Source organism: Peromyscus eremicus, chromosome 2 (assembly GCF_949786415.1).
Source record: "Peromyscus eremicus chromosome 2, PerEre_H2_v1, whole genome shotgun sequence".
NCBI classification, from domain to species: Eukaryota; Metazoa; Chordata; class Mammalia; order Rodentia; family Cricetidae; genus Peromyscus; species Peromyscus eremicus.
The window spans coordinates 134,236,534-134,248,115 of NC_081417.1; positions in this window are offsets into that span (position 1 = coordinate 134,236,534).

Consider the following 11,582-nt stretch of genomic DNA (forward strand, 5'->3'; position numbering starts at 1 on the left):
GACAAATCAAAAGGTTCCTCTTGTAAGTTGCCTTGGTCATGGTGTTTTGTCACAGCAATAGAAAAGTAACTGAGCAGAGCATCACCTCAAGCCCTGAATTTACACTTCAGTCTGTTGATCCTTTTGAGAACTTATTGTATGGCTGTATCTCTGCACTGAAAATGAGTATAGATTCAAAGTAACATCAAAAGTATTTAACAATATGGTAATTATGTATGTATTTTTGTATATCTGTTCATATTAATCATTTAAATATGCAGTCATTGCATCACTTATGATTTTTGTCATCATATGAATGTCTCAGCAGGAGTGCACACCAACTTTGGTGGCACAGTGAGGTATGCTCTCAAGCTGTATAGTGTAGCTTATTGCCCTCAGGCTACAAACCTGTGCAACATGCTATTGTACTGAATGCCACAAGTACACTGGCATTTGTGTCTCTAAACATAGAACAGGTTCAATAAAGCTGAGGGTGATGGTGCACAGTGGTGATCCTAGTGCTTGGAAGGCCGAAGCAGGGGGATTGCTAAACTGGGGCCAGTCTAGGCTACATAGCAAGGCCCTGTCTAAAAAGGAAAGGAAATGGTACCACAGAAATGCAGTGTGAGCAGGGCTCATGTCTTTAATCCCAGCACTTGGGAGGCAGAGCTAGGTGGGTCTCTGAGTTTGAGGCCAGACTGGACTACAGAGTGAGTTCCAGGACAGCCAGAGCTACACAGAGAAACCCTGTCTCGGAAAACAAAAACAACAAAAAAAGAAAAAGAAAAAAAGGGGGAGGATCAAGGAAGGGAGGGAGGGTGGGAGGGAGGGAGGAAGGAAGGAAGGAAAGAAGGAAAGAAAGAAAGGAAGGAGAGAGAACTGCAAGGGCTGGAGAGATGGCTCAGTGGTTAAGAGCACTGGCTGGTTCAATTCCCAGCACCCACATGGCAACTCACAACTGTCTGTAACTCCAGTTCCAGGGGATCTGGCATCCTCACACAGACATACATGCAGGCAAAACACCAATGCACATAAGATAAAAATAAATCATTAAAATTTTTTTAAAAATAAGAAAGAAATACAGTCCGAAAGATAAAAATGGTAAAACGGTACAGTGGTGATCTGCACAGTGTTTGCCATGAAGGAAGCTGGATGGACCATAAATTGCTTTAGGAGTCAGTGAGTGAAACTGAAGTTCTCCACCCCCCAGCCACCACCTTGCCAACAGGCTGTTGCTATATAGTTCAGAATGGCTTTGAACTCTTGACCCCGACACCTGCACCCCCTGAATGCTGGAATTACAGGCATATGCCACAGGAGCACGTCTTGGCTGTCTTTTGTTGCCGTCATTTTGTCCTTTTACTTTAGAAAGGGTCTTTTTTGATTGTCCACATTGTTCTGGAACTCACTGTTTAGCCCAGGCTGGCCTCCTGGAAGTCTAAGATATCCTCCTGTCTCAGCCTCTGGAATGCTGGAATTACAGGTTTATGTCACCACACTTAGGTCCCATCCTCTTTTTAAATTTTGAGGCACAGTCTTGCTGAATTATTCAGGCTAGCCTTGAACTTGTGATCATCCTGGCTTAGTCTCCTGAGTGACTAGAACGAAGGTCTTCACTAAGGTCCATCCAGTCTGTTTCCATCTTTTCTATTTCCTTTCCTCCCTTTAAATCTTTTGTTAAAATAATACAGAGGGTTGGGGGTGTGGCTCAAGGGCAGAGTGATCACCGTACCACATTCAGCACCCTGGATTTGAGCCCCAGGACCTCACGAACTAAACAAAACTAAGATACAAATGCCACCGGTGTTGCGGTATTCCATCTCTACCTCTGTCCCCCAGGAACGTCTTCTGGGGCATGAGCACACTGGGCACTGTTACCTCCTGTAATAAAGCCTTCTAGAGTCTTCTTAGCACCTGCCTGAGGCTCGTCCAGAGCAGGTGTAGTTTTCTTGGTTGCTTTATGCATCATAGGTTTGCTGCGGGCAGAGGCTATGCTGCGGGCATGCCTCTCTATTGATGAAAAGCTTCCACGCTTTCAGCTTGACAATGGAGTTTCCTGAGGTCCGGAAAGCCTGTTCTGCCCACCTCTATGCGTTTTTTTTTTTTTTTTGGGGGGGGGGGTCTTTTTTCTTCTGTGGTTTCATTTTCTCTCACCTCTCCAGCCATGAGCTCCTCTTCCAGTTACACCAACGTGTTGGGGGACCACTGTGGGTTGTGCAGCCTGTCACCAACTGAGACATTTTCCCTTAGCACAGGGCTGTACCCCCTTTCACTCTCTAATTTATCAAAACTACCCATTGTGTGGCTGCTTGGCAAGGGATACATTTGCAGGTGTTAATGTCTTTGCCCAATTCTCCCAATGATTTTCAAGTCACGTGCTGTTTTTGTAAGTTGTCGTATTATCTGGACAACGCAGTTGTCACCGGCTAAGCAAAGCTGTTGTCTGAGTCACTATTCAACACTGAAGTCTTCTAATACCTTCTCCATTAAAATGATCATCTCTAGGTGACATCGATTCTTAACAAGTAGATAACTGTTTCTTAAAAACACACTGTATATCATTTTGAAACTTCCTTAGATTCTGCTGAACTAATGCAAATTGTATTAAAAGTTCCTTCTTTGTTTTGTTTTGTTTATTTGTTTTGAATAATCCAGGCTGGCCAAGGATGACTTTGAACTTCTGATACTCCCGCCTCCACTTCCCAAATGCTGGGATTTCAGGAGTCCATGGCCACAGCAGCCTGTCCCATCCAGCTTCTCTTAAAGTTGTTTTTGACTTTTGGTTTTGGTTTTTCGAGACATGATTTCTCTGTGGCCCTGGCTGTCCTGGAACTCATTCAGTAGACCGGGATGGCCTTGAATTCAGAGATCCACCTGCCTCTGTCTCTCAAGTGCTGGGATTAAAGGAGAGTGCCACCACCATCTGGCATCTTTAAGTTTTTTGAGTGTATGTTATTGGCAAATATAAGTTTGAAATTATTTTATTTTTCTGGGAGGTTGAACTTTGACACAAAATATTACCCTTTTCCTCCAATAATGATTTTTTTTTTTGCCTCAAATAAAATTTTCTGGCTGGGCAGTGGTGGCACATGCCTTTAATCCCAGCACTTGGGAGGCAGAGGCAGGTGAATCTCTGTGTGTTCAAGGCCAACCTGATCTACAACATGAGTTCTAGGACAACCAGGGTTACACAGAGAAACCTTGTCTGAAAAAAATAATTCTGATATTAAGATAGTTATAAAATGGTCTGGAGAGGCAGCTCAGTGGTTAAGAGCATCAGCTGCTCTTGTAGAGGACCCAGGTTCGATTCCAAGCACCCATACATGGTGGCTCATAACCAACTGTAACTTCAATTCCAGAGGATCCAACAGCCTCTTATGACTTCTGAGGGCACCAGGCTCCAGGTACCTGGAACACATACATACATGCAGACCACGCATTCATACATAAAATAAATAAATCTTTGAAAAGAGAGTTTCTTCAGTTTGTATATTTTCATCCATTCACTGCAGAAAGCTATAAAATAGTGCAAAGACTATATATCCTTCACTCAGATCAACCATTTGTCTTATTATTCTATCTGTCTTTTATATACTTATCTATATTGCAGACAAATATGCATCCATATATTATGTAGAACTTTCTGAGCCAATGAAGAGTAAATTACAGGCATTAAACTCCATTAATACTTACTCTTAATATTTTGGAGCATAGAACAAAGCCAATATTCTGCACAAACCTCCAAGAGTAGAATCAGGAAGTTCACATTGGTACAGTTGGTACTACTAATTAACCAGGAAGCTAGCCTTGTCACCGTGATAAAACAACGGACAGAAACCCCTTGGAGAAGGAAAGGGCCATTTTGGCTCACGATTTCAGAGGGTCCAGACCACAGTCACGTGGCCTCAGCGCTGTTGGCCTGAGGCAAGGGAAAACATCAAGCAGAGAGAGTGAGACAGGAAGAATCAAGGATAAGAAAAACCTTTCAGGGGCTGGAGAGATGGCTCAGAGGTTAAGAGTACTGACTATTCTTCCAGAGCGCTTGAGTACAATTCCCAGCACCCACATGGTGGCTCACAACCATCTGTAATGAGATCTGGCACCCTCTTCTGTGTACATAATAAATAAATAAACCTTTAAAAAAAAAAAGAAAGAAACACCTTTCAGAGAACATCCCCATTGACCCACTAATACTGCTTTCAACCTGGCCCCAAGTCCATTCAGCTATGAACTGGCCAATGGGAGAGTCCATTGATGAGGCTAGCATCCTCATGATCCAATCACCACTCAGCAGCAGCACCAGCTGAGGGTCAAGCCTCTAACACAGAGCCTTTTCAGTCACTGTTCTGGAAAATTTGGATTTTCAGTCATTTTGTCCCGATTGCATAGCTGTCTTTGTGACTTATACATTCTCACACACCCTAATCTCTGATAGGAAAGTCCACCTGAGCTTTGGGTGGTCCTGCGTGTCCTTGCTGAGAATAACAAGCCTTGCCAAGCTGATCATATGGGCGAAGGAGTAGTCACACACCCAGCTGGACCATGGCACATCCCCAGGGAAGAACTGGCTGGCGTGCTTGCTACATGCTGAAAGGATGATGGGCCTTTGCCTCTGAGTTCAAGAAGGGCGCACCCCTCTGCCTGTACAGCCTGCACAAAGGCACACTGAAGATGGGAGGAAAGTGGGCCGTGGAATGTCTTTCCATTAGGAATGAGGGTTCTCATCTGAGTCACTTCCAGTCTTCTGGAAGAGTTGATAATTACGCTGCCTGCTGGATCATGTTTCTCTCGCTGAGTTCGCGGATAAGATCAGTGCTCTGGAGAGAGTGGTGGTGGTGTGTGTCTGTAATCCTAGCACGGGGGCGGGGGAGGGGGGGTGCTGAAGAAGGAGAAGTACCGTGCGTGTGAAGCCAGCCTGGGCTGCATAGTAAGAGCCTGTCTCAAAAATCAATAAGCAGGCAAAGAAACAAAGAGATACGCAGTCAGTCCTACTGGAACCACACATTGAGCCCCGGTTCCATATGGCAGTAACTCCTGTTCTCACCAAGCTCCAGTCCAGAGACAGTGCTGAGAAATCCACCCTTTCCTTTAGTTATCACAGCCTGGGAGATGGTGTAAGTTCTAATTGACAGGTCAGGCTGCATTCCTGCAAGGCTGTGATGGACCTGGTAACAAATGTCTGTAATCCCAGCCCTCAAGAGACTGAATCAGGAGGATTACAAGTTCGAAGCTAGTGAGACCCTGTCTTAAGAGCAGTACCAGACAAACCAAGCAAAACAAAACACCAGGAGCATAGTTTTCTCCTACATTCTTGATGAACAGGAAGGAATGCAGACAACTGCCAACAGCTCCTGTTACCTCAGATTGACGGGAGAGTGGGCATGCAGTAGACTGCCCATGTAAGACCCTGAGAAGTGATCACGTCATCATCCTGCTCCAAGTATGACCGTTTTTATGTTTTCTGGCTTTAATTTTGGTAAGGCATATGCATTTAAAAATCCATTGATTTCTTCTAGGTTTTCCAGATTTTTTTGGAGTATAAGTTTTCGACATTTCCTCTACTTTTGGATGTTCTGGATCTCCTTAGAGTCTGTGGTAACAATATCCCTTCATGTCTAACGTGGTTAATTTGGGTCCTCCCCTGCTTTCTTTTTCTGAGATTGGCTAAGGATTTGTCGATCTTATTAACCTTTTAAAGAACCAATCCTTTGATTTTTTGTATTGTTCTCTTAGTATCCATTTAGTTAATTTTTTCCTCATTTTTATGATTCCTTGATGTCTGGGTTTAGGATGGGTTCCCTCTTGTTTTTCAAGACACTGAGGTACGTCATTAGGTTGTTTATTTGAGACCTCTGAAGGTGTTTTGTTTCGGTTTGGTTTGGTTTATTTAGAGACAGAGTTTTTCTGGGTAGCCTTGGCTGTCCTAGAACTCAGTATGTAGACTAGTCTGGTCTTGAACTCACAGAGATCTGCCTGCCTCTGCCTCTCAAGTGCTGGCTTTAAAGGTGTGCACCACCATGCCTAGCTGAGATTTCAAAAGTTTTTTAAAACACTTAGCTATAAACTTTCCTCCTAGAAATATAAATGGCCAATAACTATTCTAAAAAGTGGTCAACATCCTAGTCATCAGAAAAATACAAACTAAAACTGCTTCTTCACTTCCAGTCAGAGCAGCTATATCAAGAAATCTGACAACATTGGAAAGGAGATGTGGAAAGAGGAACCGACCTTCATTCACCGCTGGTGGGAGTGCAAATTAATACATGGAATCAGTTTAGAGGCTCTTCAAAAAAATCAAAAAACTAGAACTAGCATATGACCCAGCTGTAACACTCCTGGGTATGGCAAGGAAAGGGAGCCAACAGAGATGTCACCAGCTGATGAATGATAATGAAAAATGTGATACATATATGCCATGGAACATCATTCAGCTATAAAGAAAAATTAATTTGTGGGAGACAGATGGACCTGAAGTTACAATAGTAAGGGAGGTGCCCCAAACTCAGAAAGGAAACAAAACCCACAACATGCTCCACCTTCTGCGCAGATCCCAGCCTATAATGTACACAAAAATGTAATCAGGAGCAAGTGTGGCTATAAAACTTAGAAATAAGACGGGAGGAGTGATAACAGGTGAGGAGGAAGGATGGGATGTAGGTAACAGGACACATAAGTCAGGAAAGAGGATGTTAAGTAAATTTTTTTCTAGTGTCAATTCCGTCATAATTTTTTATTTTTATTTTATGGTGAGTATGTGGATTCACCTTTCTGGATATTGAAGTATGCAGGCCCATTTCTGCATCAAAAAAAAAAAAAACAGAAAAAAAAACCCACCTCAGTGTGTGTTATTCCTTTGAGACAGTGGCTATGAACACTGGGCTTTCTTTCTAATTCATTGACCATGGGATGGGAAGTGTGATGGGAATTAGACACACTAGCCACTGAGTACATTTGTCACACTCATCCACTTAGAAAAAAAATGATTTAAAAATTGTTTTGAGGGGAAGAATTTTGTACCCTGAAACATTTCCCATTTTTCTTCTGTTTAAAACTATATTAAATCATTCTATTCCAGTGTTATTTGATAGGTAAACTGTATTGTTAAAAATAAAATAAAGTCTATGTTTTTTTTTTAAGCAAAAACAAAAACAAAAAAGAGGCCAGCAAGAGGGCTCAACGGGCAGAGGGGCTTGTTACACAGCCTGGGCATCAAGTTCAAGCCCCGGTGCCTGTGTGTGAAGGAAAGAATCCTTCCTGATAGTTCTCCTCTTACTACACGTGCACTGTGCGTGTACACACACACACACACACACACACACACACACACACACACACTCACACACACACACAAAACAAATGTAATAACAATAATCAATATAGACTTCCTGGATGTTAACCATTTACCCAAAAATAAGTAACAAAGTTTTTCTCATTCTGTGGAGTGCCTCTTTCCTTTGTTGAGACAGTCTCACTGTAGTTCAAGCTGGCCCAGAACTGGCTACGTAGACCAGACTGGGCTAGAACTCAGGGCAATTTGCCTGCCTCGGCTTCTTGAGTGGTGGGATTGCAGGTCTGAGCCACCACACTCAGCCTGTGTGCCTTTCACTCTCCTGATACTGTTCTTCGACACACAAAGGTGGGTTTTGTTTCGTTTATTTTTGAGACAAAGTCTAACTATATAGCCAAAGATAAACTCATGCTTTCTATATAATCCAGGCTGGCCTGGATCCACACTCTTACAGGTGTACCCCATCACATCTGGTGACATTTCAAATTCTGATAAAGTCTAAAAGCCCAATCGATCTGGTTTTGGTTTTTGGTTTTTTGGTTTTTTTTTCATTTGTTGTCTTTGCTTTGGGTGTTATCTTAGTCACTCTGATTATATTTCTAACTATTCCAACATGGATGTCCTTTCTTTCTACGTAGCCCTGGCTTTCCTGGAACTCACAGAGATTCGCCTGTCTCTACCTCTCAAGTACTGGGATTAAAGCAGTGTGCCATCAAGTCCGGCAAGGTCCTTTTCTGTATAGAGTTCAAACAATCTTGCCCTGCCAGCTGAGCTGTCCATTCAAATGGACCCCTACCACCACCACCACCACCAAATGGTGAGGCCTATACCCTTTTCTCAGACAGTACAAGTTAGGGGCATCCCTCCTGTTTTCAAGCTGGTTCTTGAATGCTTTGTGGCTTTCATCAATTGGTTATGTGAGGTGGAGCCCAGGCCAGCCTGTGCATGGGAACCTCTACCCAGGCGTGAAGCTCATGGATACCCAGAGGCAAGGGGGCAAGAGTTGGCGGGAAGGCTGCTTGGTTCTTTTCTCTCTAGGTTAACCATCTAGAGGAGAAACCCAGCCTGATAGCACACGGCTGCTGTCAGGGAGGTGGTTCCCAACTCCTGCGGTGTCTACAGACTTTTGCTGGCATTCTGCATCAGCAACAAAGAATTTGCCGAACCTGATTTGGTTTAGATTCAACAGTTTGTAAAGTTCATGATGAGAGGTCCCCCCATCAGCCCGTGTCCTTTCTGTCTGGCTGAGCAAAGCTGGCCCATTCATCCATTGATATCTCTCACTGGGATCACAACATGAATTTAATTTCCGCAGGAACCTTCCAGGACATTGGCTTCCACTGACTCTCAAAGTAAGCACAAGAGTTTAAATCGCTTCTGAGTCAGACACAGCAATATTTATCATGGCTTGAGCTTGTTCTGTGGAACTACGGTGCCCTCTGCATGCCAGGCAAGGGTTCTACCATTGAGCCCCGCCCCTCCACCGGGCCCTTAATACAGACTGTAACCTCCGCTGGTCGTAGTCTGTAGCCTAGGCTGGTCTCAGACTCAAAGTGGAACTCTTCAGCTTTCTGAGCATGGGGACTGCAGGTGTGAGCCGCCACGCCTGACTTCTGATGTTCTCTACACTAGCGTCTAGTTGGCCTGACAGCACAAAAGCCACTCCAGACTTCTTGCTCTCTCATTTACATGATGCATCTTTTTTCTACCCTCTCAATTCCAATCTATGTCATATTTATAGTAGTCTTTGTTGTTGTTGTTGTTGTTGTTGTTTTCGAGACAGGGTTTCTCTGTGTAGTTTTGGTGCCTGTCCTGGAGCTCACTCTGTAGACCAGGCTGGCCTCGAACTCACAGAGATCCGCCTGGCTCTATAGTGGTCCTTTATAGACAAATTGAATGTACTACGTAGTTGAGAACAACCCCAGACTCCTGAGTCTCCTGCCTCCACTTCCTGAGAACTGAGATTACAGGCGTTCACCATCGCGCTCAGTTTTGCTCTTGCTTTGCCCCCACCCTCTTCCATTAAGACATCTAGGAACCTCTGGCTTTTATGTGGAATTCAGCAACAGGAGATGAGCTGGCCCAATGGCTGGTGATGTCCCAGGTAGGCAGACAAAGTGCTTATGGATTTTTAGTTCAATATTATTACCGTGGGTTGAAGCATAAGCCTTGCTGAGTCCTTATGCTCATTTGTTCCTTTAGGATGTGTAACTGCACCCTGAGAATATGATAAACTGGATTTTCTCGGTATTTTTGTAGGCACCAGCCATGGAGGCAAGTGAGGTACCCTTTGGGCCCTCAGTGGCCATCCAAGGAGTCACTGCAGTGTCTGCTCCAGGCAGCCTCTAGGATCCCATGATAGGATTGAGCAGGGCCTTGGGTCACAAAATGCTGCCCCCACTGCCCACTGCAGCTCAGGGAGCAAGGTCTATGTGCTTTTCAGCTGACACAGTGAATACGTTGGTAGAGACAGGTGGGGAAGATGGACGTGCCCATGCAGGTAGAAAGGAACTCAGGACAGTTGGTGGTGACATCTGTCTAGACAGGTGTGATGAGACAGTCACTCTCAGTCCATGAAGCTAGACATTCACAGGAACAGGAATGTCACCTGGGGTATTTAGGGGAACCTGGGGTATTTAGTCATCCCATGTGACAGCAGCAGTGTGTATGAGATAATGGACAGCTTGAACTCTGGAGGGGGTTAGCACCTGGGGCCAAATGATGGATGCCAGGACAAGTGCTGGGAACCTGATCACTGTGCCTGCCTGGCCCCCAGGATGTGGTCCTCGGAAAATAAAACCATGACCCAATGAATTTGGAAGATGCTGAGTTGAAGCTAAACAGCTGGAGGCATGATGGCATGTGAGGCGGAGGCAGGAGGTTCTCTGTGTGTTCCAGGGCTACATGGTGAGGTTGGGTCTCAAAAATACAAAACGAAACAACAATTATTAATATATACAAATAAGAAACATGTAACAAAATACACCGATAACAAAAACAAAACCCAAAAGCAAAACCAAGAAACTTCATGTAAAATTCTGTTTTAAACAGTAGAATCCACTGCACACTGATTTTGTGTGTGTGTGTGTGCGCGCGCGCGCACGCAAGCTTGTGTACATGCAGGCATGTGGAGGTCAGAGAAAAACCTCAGACATTTGTCCTCATCTACCGCCTTATCTGAGACCGGAATTTGTTGTGCACCGCTGCATAGGCCAGGCTAGCTGGCCCACAAGTTACTGGGGATTCTTGTCTCTTCCCTCATCTTGCTATAGGAGCCCTAGGGTTACAGATGTGTGCCATTACATCCAGCTCTACATGGGTTCTGGGAATCCAAACTCAGGTCCTCGTGTTTATACGGCAACCGCTCTACCCACTGGGCCTTCTCACTGGCCCAGTTAGATGTTTACCTGGATATTCATTCAGGGGAAAGTGAGGAGAGGTGGACTGAGAGGGATTGTGGATGAGGAGATCAGCAGAAGTTGCTCACCCTGGATAGAAGAGTCTTCGTGAGCCTGCTTGGGGGACCCATGAGGCATCACAGGGAAGCTGGGGTATTTGTGAGCTCCCTGGTTTCTGGTTTAAGTCATGTCAAATCTATCTTCGATTAAACTCCTGGTATCCAGCTCTGTGTTGTGACTATACTCGCACTGGAAATAATCCTGTGATGGTCCCCAGGGCAAAAGTCCAATAGAGAATAGTACTGTTGAGTTAAGGGTGAGCAGAGAGGAAGGCAAGGCGATCAACAAAGTCTTCCCTTGAAGTCAGGGGTGGGGTGTTCAGAAAGGCAGAGATGCTGCTGATTTCCCAAGTGCAGATGATGGCAGCCGAGAGATGCCCCAGCCTGTTACCGGATGTGCCTGATAACAGCGTCCACTGCTGCCAAGGTGGAGTGAAACCTCACACTATTTGAGCAACAGGCAAACATGTCAAAAACCTTAATAGGTGTGTATTTATTTTTGATCCAAATATCCACCTTTGAAACGTATCCCGAAGAAGACACCATGGACAGACACAGGGTATTTTATGAGACTGTTCATAACATTATATGTAATATAAAACACAACTATATTATTTAATATCATAGGCTTCTTTAAGTAAATTATGGCAGCTATGTGGTGAACAGGTACCATGAAGCCAGTTTCAAAAATCTGAGAAGTACAATGGGAAAATGTTGGAATATATCACTAAGGGAATACATATCATTAAGTGACTACAGCAAATGTGGTCTTTTTGTGTGTGTGTGTGAGGTAACTAATATAGAAAGTTGAGAGTTTAGCTCAATGCTTGATCATTTACTTAGCATGTACAGGGCTCT